At 40.6% G+C, this 11,300-nt stretch overlaps 1 gene segment (V, D, J or C); it reads right to left on the reverse strand.

The window, feature by feature from the left end:
* Positions 1–10,718, reverse strand: part of LOC311629492 (T cell receptor beta constant 1-like) — a 36,657-nt gene extending 25,939 nt beyond the window's left edge. Inside the window, exons 1-2 of the C gene segment in view lie at positions 10,636–10,718; positions 10,237–10,524 (exon numbers count right to left, since the gene is read on the reverse strand).
* Between the last annotated feature and the right edge of the window lie 582 nt (positions 10,719–11,300).

Consider the following 11,300-nt stretch of genomic DNA (forward strand, 5'->3'; position numbering starts at 1 on the left):
AATTAAACTTCTACCCCTGGAGGCTAAAGCAAACAGCAGTTAGCATAAAAATGCAAAAAGAAAATTGGAAGACCAATGGACTTGGATATTCCCTGGGTTGAAAATCAGCATAAAACTGCCCTACTGTGGGTCAGTGGCTCAAGACAGTTTCCTAACCTGATAATCCTTACATTGTTTATCAAACTTTACCTTTGATCTGCTTGTATGCATTGCTAAAAGGAAAATGTGTGGTCAAGTGAATAAAAACAGAACAGGCCAGAGGTCAGTGTGTTTCTTCAAGAAAGAGGCTCCACCGGGCCCGCAATGCCTTCCAAATTAATATTAGTTGTACAATATTTTCATTTTTGCATCAGCCCCTCCTTCAGATCCTGAACCCCGCCATGAAGGTTGTGGCATTTCACTTGGCACCTGGTCTCAGAACCTTCCTTGACATGACCTGGATCCCTCTAGGGCACTTCTAAGGCATGGATGACACACCTCTCTGTGCTCACAGGTTAGCTGACCCAGGTTATCCAGAGTATGGAGCCTCAGTAATAGGGGCTTCTCTGGTAACATCACCAAATATGCTATTTATTGTATCCCTTGTTGTGGGGTCTTCTTAGGAAGTCCTGGTTTAGAGGATAAGAAGAAATTTTTGATGTGGATACCAGCATGTCCTGGAAAAGTATTGGGGAGGTAATTAATCCTTGGTAGAATCTAAGATATTATTTTGGGGCAAGGAGAGACATTTTTGTATTGGTGCTTACAGCTCTAATACTATCTAGAAGGGGACACCCAAGAGCTTAGGGATTTTCTGTGTCTAAAGCCTTAAGACTAGCCTTCCTTTGATACTTTGTGCTCCTTAGAATAAAACATCACAACCACACAGACTATGAGGTCAGTTTTATTCAAAGTAGTAGGAACCACACCTTATAGGCAGAGAAGATAGCTCTAGGTGGAGACTATTGCATCATACTCCAGGCTCAGATGTGTAGCATGGATTCAGGTCTGTGGGAAGGATTCAAGTCCCCTTTAGAATTAGATCCAATTCAATTTGGATAAGTCTATGCAGCTCTTGGTACTCTTCAATCTGAACCATGGATTCCTTTGTCTGTTTCTTTAATTCTCCTAGTTCATATTTAGTGCTTAACATATCAAACTATTTTATAGATGCCAAAATGAGCTTTATAGAGGTGAAGTAACTTGCTCAAGGTCACACAGCCAGTCATTCATAGAGATGAATAGTAGCATGGTCATCTGACTCTAGATTTGGCTTGCTTAAACATAGAAATGTTGGATCCCCTTCCTCTAATTTGTTGCTCATGCTCAGAACAGCCTCATGAGGTAGGCAGGAGATATAGTTTTATTCTTTTTACCAATGAAAAATCTAAAGCTCAGAGGTTGACTTCTTCAAGGTCACCTAGCTAAGGAATAAATAGATGACACCTCTTCAAACCAAATTTATTTCCATTATGTTGCCACATATTAGATTCTTTCAGGCCTTCCAGTAGTTTGAGAAGTAGATTTTGCTCAGATTACAAATCACTAATTTCTTCCTTTTACCCCCCTCCCCATCTGAGTTATATCTTCTCAGCTCATAATCAGTAATCAACTCTTCCTTAGGCCTTTATCACTCTCCAAACAGAATCACATTCCGGGCTATCTTTCTTCCAAACTCCAGCTTCTTTCTTCCTCCATTATTTTTCTAAACTATATCTTTTCCCTTTATCCATTTTTCCTGAATGTCTTATTTTCTTGAATATCTTATCCTGGAGGTCACTAAGTCTAGATAGTGGGGGAGCCCTCTGAGTGATCCAGAAAAATCCAAGCGTGAGAGAGACATGGAAGCATAGACTGTCATGGCTGGTTGGCTAAATGGAGTAGCCTCTGCTCCTTCCTTAACCCCATCCTATCCCCCACCTTGAAGCCATGGAACACAAGCATGTTTTATGCCCAGAGGGATTATTTGCATACTTTATATATTCTTTAGATCTCTATTGAGGGGTGAATAGGGAAGTGGATTGCAGTTATTTTTTAAATGTAAATATAGATTGGTCTCTATACTATTATGGTCTTTCTGTTCACATTTCAGTAACTCTTTGTCCCATCTGTGGACCTACTAGAGCTGCTTAATTGACTCCCAAGGTTATTGGAGAATAAGCAGAAGAAATCAGGAGAGAGTCCAGGAGGACTACCCATGTGGTCCACTGTTATTGTAGCAGCCATGACTTCTCCCATGACACTCAGAGTTTAATGAGTAACATGCTTATTTATTTTCCAGATTGAGTCCTACAAGACCAGCTTGGTGAGAAGCCAATTGGGCTCCCTCCACTCATTTGGCTAATACAACTATAGACTGTTTTGGAAGGCAACCAACTGGTCCATCTACTTCTTATAGACCAACCCATTCAGCAGTATATGAAAAAGGCTCTCCGGTCCAAAAAGTAGTGCTCTGTCCACACAGGCACCAACCAACACAGTTTCCATTTGAGGGCCCTCCACTTTAGGGCCACTATGTTTGAGCAGGTTCTGGGCTTACATATCTAGAACCCATAACATCTGTCCCTTTCCCAGCCTTGGAGACAGCAGAGGCCCTGGCACATGTTGCTGGGCCACCTTTGTATCCAGATATAAAGGTCAAAGCATCTGTTCCCTCCCTGTTAGAACAATCTAGTTCATTTTCCTATGGGCTGACATTATCTACATTCAAATGCTTTTCTAGAATTTTTCTCCAAGGAAGTCCATACTGCTTGGCCAATTTCTCTCTATTTCTGAATTATTTTTCTCTACTAGTGTATTAGTTTGCTAAAGCTGCCATAACAAAATACCACAGAGTGGGTGTCTTAAACAATGGAAATCTATTTTCTCACAGTTATGGGAGCTAGAAGTCCAGGATCAAGGTGTTGGCAGGATTGGTTTCTCCTGAGCCCCCCCCCCCCCCCTCCTTGGTTTGCAGATGGCTGTCTTCTCACAGTGTTCTCACATTACCTTTCCTCTGTGGACACAACCCTGGTGTTCTCTAAGTATTTCCTAATCTCTTATGATATGGACACCAGCCAGATTAGATGAGGGCCCATCCCAATGGCCTTGGTTTAACTTAATTAGCTCTTTCATGACCCTGTCACCACATACAGTTACATTCTCAAGTACTGGGAGTTAAGACTGCAACAAAGGAATTTTGAGGAAGCACAATTCGTCCATGTCCATACACACTCAGTAAATAGTTACTGAATTCCCATGATGTTGCTGTGTTTTTCCTAAGCTATCATATAAGAAAACAGCAATGGAGAAGATATAAAAGGTGCTTGCTTTAGTGGCATTAATGTGTATTTGTATGTACAGCAATGGCAGACAGATCACCCCTAACTGCCTCTGCCTGCCTGGCTGATTGCCCCTAATGGCCCTCCCCTGCCGGCCTGATCTCACCCCAACTGCTCTCCCCTGCCGGCCTGATCTCACCCACAACTGCCTCTGCCTGCCTGATCACCCCTAACTGTCCTCCCCTGCTGTCCTAATCTCGCCCCCAACTGCCCTCCCCTGCTTGCCTGATATCGCCCCCAACTGCTCTCCCCTGCCTGCCAATTTGGTTCTGATTGGTCAGTTTCTATGCCAGTCAGAGTCAAAAGCTCTGCCTCCTAGGCAGCCATTGGCTCCTCACAATTCACCCAGATTTGGTTCTGATTGGTTGGTTTCTATGCCAGTCAGCATCTCTGGGCCTATCTCTGGGCCTTATCAGTGAGGCAGGGCTGATCAGCAGCTCCAGGAGGCCTGGAAAGAAACAGAGGTGAGGCTGCTGGCCAAGCCTGGAGAGAAAGAGAGAGGCAACAGCTGAACAACAGCGGCCACAGAGGCTGCAGATCAAACCCTCCTTCTCTCTCTGGACCTCTCTCTGGGCCTGATCCACAGCCCCCTCAGCAGTCAGTGCTGGGTCGCTGCACCCGCACCAGTGACAGTCAGTGCTGGTTATACCTCATTTTGTAGGTATCATTATTATCATCATTCTACATATGTGGAGATATATAAAGGAATTGTGTAACCTTTTCAAAGTTAGATCCAGTGATCAAGCAATAGAACTAAATTTTAAATTCAGGTCTGTCTAATACCAGAATTCAAGCTTCTAGGCAGTGTTTTACTGCTTCTTAGGAGAAACCTGTGCTGTCATATAGAAAGGTGCTCATAGCCTGACTTATCTGTAGGTGAATTTACCCACTTCTAGGGGAAATGGGAGCATGATACAGGAAGGGAAGATGACACTGGACCTACTAGATCCAATGGCCTCATATATGGATCCCAGAGGCCCTGAATCAGTATGTGTGGAAACTGGGCAAGACCCATAGGACCTTGTAGTAAACTAGGCGTGAGATAGAAATAATTTCTATACGAAGTCAGGATATAGGAAGGGCTACATGCTTAATGAAAGGGCAAATGAACAAAATAATTCTACAGGCAGTTAACAAGAAGTATTGTTTGTCCTGGTTTGGCTTTGGGTGGAGGACTAAAAAAAGTTTTCTCTAAATATTCATGATGTTATGTTATCAGCCCTTCAGCTTTTGGGATAGACATTGTACGATGAAAGAAAATACACATTGAGAATTATAAAACCAAATGACATCAGGTATATTGCATCCCAATTGGTTGATAGAGGCAAAAATAGATATTTCCTGAACAACCCATCTTATTCCAAGATTTAAAATATTCCCAAAGATGAATTCATAGTATCAACTTTTATGATGCACAAAAATATAAGCCACTCTAAGTGAAAACCAACAGAACCCGCAAACAAGAAAACCAGATGCAAAATTTCATCAGGAGTTGGCGTTAATGGGTAAAGTTTTGAATAGATGCATGATATCCTTAAATAAATAACTTCAAAAACCACAAGGAGCAAGGTGCTTTCAAAAAATGACCATTTCTATTTGTAAGAGACCCAAGTAGAGTTCCTAGGAATGAAAATTAATATAATTTAAATTAAAGAATCAATTGAAAGGTTAAATGGCTTATTGGAGCTGAGGCATGAATTAGTAAACTGGAGAGCAGGTCTAAAGAAATTACCTATAATGTAGCACTGAGGAGCAAAAAGAAGGAAAATGGGAATGAATAGTTTAGATAACAGAGTGAGAGAAAGTTGAACAAGGAGTAGGTCTATACTTCAGACCATCTCTTTATTCTATAAAATGTGGACAACCACATTTATGGGCTGAAGTTCCAACCCTCCTGAGGATTACTTTTCAACACTACCACCAGAAACACACTGTATTAAACTGTAATGAGCATTCTATAACACAGTGCAAATTTATCCCATGAAGGCTTGGGCATGAATTGAGAGGTCAAGGTGTGTGAAATAGGAGTGGGTACTATGAGACTGAGACGTGCTCTTGAAATCAAATTGTCCTTTCTTCTGGCTATGCTTGAGTTGATCTTGGTTGTACATTTTCCACATATCACAGAAAATTCTGTGCTTGTCCACCTTTCCAGTGTTGCAGATCAGATGGCATCCAGTTCTGAAGCCAGGAGCAGCTTTGCAAAGGACAAGTTGTTGGCAGGTAGAAACGAGTATGGCTTTACACCAAAACTCTATGCATCCACCTTGAAGAATGCCAGGGGCTTCACAGAGCAGCCCTAATGGCCACAGGTACTTCAAGAACAACTGAGCCTGCTTGGTCTCTGGCCCAGGTGGCAGAGCAGCTTTCATCCCAGCCTTGTTTCTGCTACACAACTCTCTTGTGCCCATCCAGGGCCAGCCTTACGAATGATATAGTAATGGACCAGAGCAGCACACCCAACTGCAGTATATGTTAATTCCAAAGTCCATAGAGCCCCACTAAATACTGCACTTCTTTCTGCATAATAGATGGTAACAAGATTTATCTTTCATAATAGATGGTAATAAGACTTATCTGATATGTCCCACACATCTGGACTACTTAAAAGCTCACCAATGAGGCAGGTCCCTAAACTTTTGTGGATTTTACATTGTTCTGGCCTGCATATGTAATATACTGAGGGACCTAGAGTGCTTTATAATTTCTATTCACAAAGAACAATCAACATAATACCATGAGTGCAATGGGTGAGTATGCTATCAAGATGACTAAGGGCCTTCTGAACTATACTGATAGAGAACAGGCTAAATATAGCATTGAGATAAAATAGTTAAAGGGTGTTTCTGAACTTGTCACTTGAAGGCAAACTATATTTGATTGTTCAGAAGAGCATTTTTTAAGCGCTCTTCTGGAGGAATTTATCTTCAGCCTCTCACTTTTCGTGTCTGTGGATAGGGCCCTCCAGCTAGTCCTATAAAATTTTCTCTTCATCTCAGTCTACACATTGATACTCATACCTGCCCACAAACACACAAACATCTGTCTCTGCTTGAAAGCTGTGGTTTCCTCCCTCCCGCTTGCCTCAACAGAGCTCATCTGGATGGGAACTGGGGAGGAGGGAGGTGGGCAGGAGGAAGCTGAAGTTCTTGCTCAGATCTCTGATCTGTGCCCGGCACTGTGTCTCCAGCGCTGCAGAAGTAAAAGCTGCTGTCTTCGGGTTTCACGCTGCTCACAGTCAGAATGGAGAACGTCAAGTTTGGGCGGCTAATGGGAAACTTGTCCTTGGTAAATCCACTTTCATAAGTAGCCTCAGAGCCCTGATTTGCCGTTGCAATCAGTGTCAAGCTCTGTCCAGGGAGCTGTCGGTACCAGAACATTAGGGCAAGTTGGCTATCAGCCTGACACTGGATTCTCACAGATATTCCACGTTGACAGATGTTCCTGAGTGGCTTTTGAGAGAGGATAGCGCCAAACACAGAACCTGGTTACAGGGAGATAGAGAAACTCATGAGTGCTGACCAGCTTGTCCCCAGGAAGAAAACTCTTTTTACTATTTGCTCCAATGTCACCTTGGTTTCCAAAGAACCTTGCCTCCATTTTGTTCTGCCAACTGTTATTCTGTCATATCCTACAATCCAACATCTTCCCCCCATTCTCTGACTGGTGGCCTCAGACCTCTACTCTTCTACTCAACATTAATATTAATCCCAGACCTCCCCACCCAATAAGGCTCGTACCTTGTCCTAGGAGAAGTAGCAAGAAAGTCGGCATCTTTAGGTGATATCCTCTCCTCTTCCATGAGAAAAGACACTGAGAAGTCGAACTCAAGGTCATCTTTCCTCACCACTGTGTAGTTCCTTTCCTGTAAGTAGACGTTGAGTTTCTGCAAAATATGAAGAAAATTAGTCTGCCCCTAGTGGAGCTGAGTAATTCTTCACTCACAAAGCATCCCAGCATGCAACTGCCATCCATCCACTATATGTCCACCACCTCTCCATGCATCATTATTCAGTGCCATGTATGTGCTACGCTTTGGGTATAAGCAAGAAAGGGATGCAGCACTGACCTCAAATAACTAAAAACTTCAGGATATGAAGGAATCTTATATAACTCAGAATTTCAACTGTCTGTTGAGTCTTCATTGTCCCAAACTATCCCAGTTATTCCTCCCTCAATCCATACTCTAGTAAACTGGCCTCTATTTTTGTTTTCCTCCCTTCAAATACAATATTTTATTGTTCATAAAAGCTGAGCTAGTATTTTTGTGCACTTACTTCATACTTTCCATGTATGATTTCAGCCTATAAATTGGGCTACTTAGACTACATCAAATCATTTTTACAGATGAGGAAAACATAAAGATCTTAAATAACCTGCCCAAGTTCACATAATCCAAAAGTAAGTGAGCCAGGCAAGACTCAAGTCAACATCTATATGACTTCAAAACCCAATGTGAATATCAATACTGTCAAGAATGGTCACACTTTTGCAGTTGTCAGAACTTAATAAAATCTGGTAAATGAATGAGAATGACAGGCCAAACACCCTAAAGGAAATAAGCACCTTTAGAAACAAATTCTAGTAAAACTAACCTACTTTATATTTTTAATTCAGAAAGTCCATCTAATATAAAATGTACTCTTAAAAACATAATGGCTATTTTTAGGTGGTGTTAATATTACATTAGAAATTAATATATATTACAGGACTTACTCATATTTTGGAAATATAAAACTGGAAAAACAATTTACCTTATGATTAAGGAAGTGCAGCATGTTAGGGCTAATAATATTTTAGTAACCCTTTCTGCTATGGCGCGTGTGTGTGTGTGTGTGTGTGTGTGTGTGTGTGTAGTCTGTATATCTATGGGAAGTGCCAGAGGCAGTGAGTGATTTAAGGTAAACCCTGCTAAGTAGTATGCTGATGAAAGGTATAGAATACTCCATTTTTTCTTGACATCTAGGGATACATTTTAAAAATGTAGTCAAATATATCAAAGTTTCTATCAAAACAACCCAAGATCTTTTTCTAGTTCATTCATCCTAAATCCTAAAAATTACCAAGTGACTCTTATTCTTTAAAGAATTTCAAATCTTTCCCCCCTCAGTTTTAGATTATAAAAGGTATTCTCACTTTTATAAAACAACAGAAAACACATTCTTCTCTCTTTTCATTGTCTTCCATCAGCACTTGTGTCTCTAGACTTTTCTTTCAGGGGTGTCATGGTTACCATTATCATATAATTTTAATGTATTTATTTATTGAATTAATACATGCATGTAGTTAAAATTTCAAAAAACACAAAACAGAGCAAAAAATAAGGTACCTTCCCCAGAAGCAACTGGTCAATAAGTGTTGTATCTGTTATAAGAAATATTCTTGACTTACTCAAATTTACAAGTATCTGATTGGTTTTCCTGTACCTGCTGTTTATTTTATTACAATGTATTCTTAGAAATACATTTAAAAGCATAGTTTATATCAGAATATACATATTTGCCTCATTATTATTTCCCATTTTATTGAGAATTTTCAAATCTCTATATTGAACATTCATGTGCCCACCACTTAGATTTTACCACCTTGATAAAGCTACTTATTGCTTTATCATAAAACTAACCATCAACCCATGTACATTTTGGATACACTTAAAAATGAGTTGAAGGCATACTTCACTTCTAAACACTTTAGCATGCATATAATTAACTAGCGTTCAATATTTATTCATGGTTCTTTCTTAAGGTAAATTTGCGTATAGTAAAAGACACAACTCTTAAGTACCATTAAATAAATTTTGACAAATGCACACACCTGTCAAATCTATCAAGCTTTCTAATATTTTTTTGAAGTTATAATTTTTTACTATGTTTATTCTTTTACTGAATTTCTTGGGGTGACATTGGTTTGCAAAACCATACAGGCTTCAAGTGTATAACTCAACAAAACATCATCTGCACTCTGCATTGTGTATCTATCACTCCAAGCAAAGTCTTTCTCTTATATTCCCAAAGGACTCAATTATTATTTACAGACAGGATAGATGTTTCATTCTTTAAAATGCACAGAAATGCCTGGCTGGAGTGGCTAGTGATTGAGTGTGACCTATAAACCAGAAGGTCATGGTTTACTCAATTCCCTAAGGGGGTTGTGCAGGAGGCAGTTGATGGATGATTCTCTCTCATCATTGATGTTTTTATCTTTCTCACCCTTCCTCTCTGAAATTAATAAAATATATATTTTAAAATACACAGACACTTTTCCAGATGATCATGTATACAGATGTAACCTAATTTTTATAACCTCTGCAATAGAATTTATTCCTTACCTGTTTAGAATTTTTTAGTAAACATTAGTGACCACTTAGTAAACCTGGAGAAAGATTGCTTTTTATTAGAGTTGTTCTATTTTTAGATTGAATGAAGAGAATTCAAATTCTACACGCTTTCTCTTAAATCAACATAAGGAGAATAAAATTTATCTGAAGAAGGAGTTTAGCTTGTGTGATGCCCCCTAGTGAAACATTGATTAAGAGCAAAGACATGGAGCTAAGTGGCAAATGACAGTAAGGGGGACAATAAGACAAGGAGAGAAAAATTGGTAAAAAATGATAGAACAGAGCTTTTTCCATTAAATATGTGTGAGGATGTTCCCTCTTGACTGGAGTAGAGTCTCATGAATTTAGATTGGGGATAATACACAAGTCTGGGCAGACTAACTTCAGAATGGCCCCTAATTCGGAAATGACAGTGCATGGGGCATGAAAAATATCCTGTACTTTCCAAGCCAAGATGTACATCCATGGGCTTAGTTCCACCTAGTGGCCACATTTGTTCTAAGTAGCCAGGGTAACTCAGCCCAGAGTTAAGGTCACTTCCCTCTGGCACATGCCCTTTTTGTGCAGAGAGGATGTGGTTGTGCAGCGCTGTGGATATACTGCTGGCACAGAGGTACACAGATGTCTGGTTGGTGCTGACAGACCCCAGGATCAGGGAGAAGCCCTCCTTCTTCTTCCTGGAGACACTGTACCCATTGGGGAAATCTCCTTTCTCATAACTGTCAACCCCATATGAGAAGTGGAGCAGCTGCAGCCCCATAGCTGGGTCTTGTCGATACCAGAACATTCTTTCATGGTCCATATCCTGAGAACATTTCATCGAAACTTTCTCTCCCTTTCTTTTTATCAGATGTCTTGGGACTTGGGTTACTTCTGCATCCATGAGACCTGTGAAAGGAGGACAAAAGAGGTCATCAAGAAGCTTGAAGAAGAAAAAGTTTTGTATTCAGAGTCTAGAAATAATAAGTTAGGAGTTCACCACCAACTTCCTGGACTCACCTACTCCCAGAAAACAAAAGGCCACACCACAGAGGAGCCTGAATCCCATGGCAGGTTTGAGGCACAAATGTATTTCTTCGAGGCTTAAGTTACAGGCTGATCATCTCTGATGTCATTGTCCTGCCCACACTCATGATCCCTCAGCAATCCTCAGATTCTAAAAAAGTTTAGAGGGGTTAGAGCAAAAGCCATCCCTTTTCCTTATAGGTGTGTGTGTGTGTGTGTGTGTGTGTGTGTGTATGTGTGTGTGTAGAAAAAAGCATAGCAGGCCTGAGACAGCTATCTTAGAAGGACCTTCTTGCAGGGTCGGCTCTGGGATTGCATCTGGGTATCTGGGTTTCAGTAGTGTCCCCACTGTTTAGTTTGTTGTGTCTAGGCTGCTGGCACAATGTGGTTTATATTGAACACCCAATTTGCTTCTTTGAATCTGAAATTTTGGAATGTGTCAGGGAGATGGTACCTGTGTGACCACCTGTGTTTGTTTGCTAATGCTTCCAAAGTGGTTGACAAAACCCAGAAATTTGTTTTCTCACTATTCTGAAGTCTAGAAGCCCAAGATCAAGGCATTAACAGGGTTGGTTTCTTCAGAGGAACCAATTGAATTATAGAAAGCCATCTTCTCCGCTTGTTGTTACATGATCTTCCTTCTGTGCGTGACTGGGTCC

The sequence above is a fragment of the Pipistrellus hanaki genome, assembly GCF_964339955.1.
Source record: "Pipistrellus hanaki genome assembly, chromosome: 10".
Classification (NCBI taxonomy): Eukaryota; Metazoa; Chordata; class Mammalia; order Chiroptera; family Vespertilionidae; genus Pipistrellus; species Pipistrellus hanaki.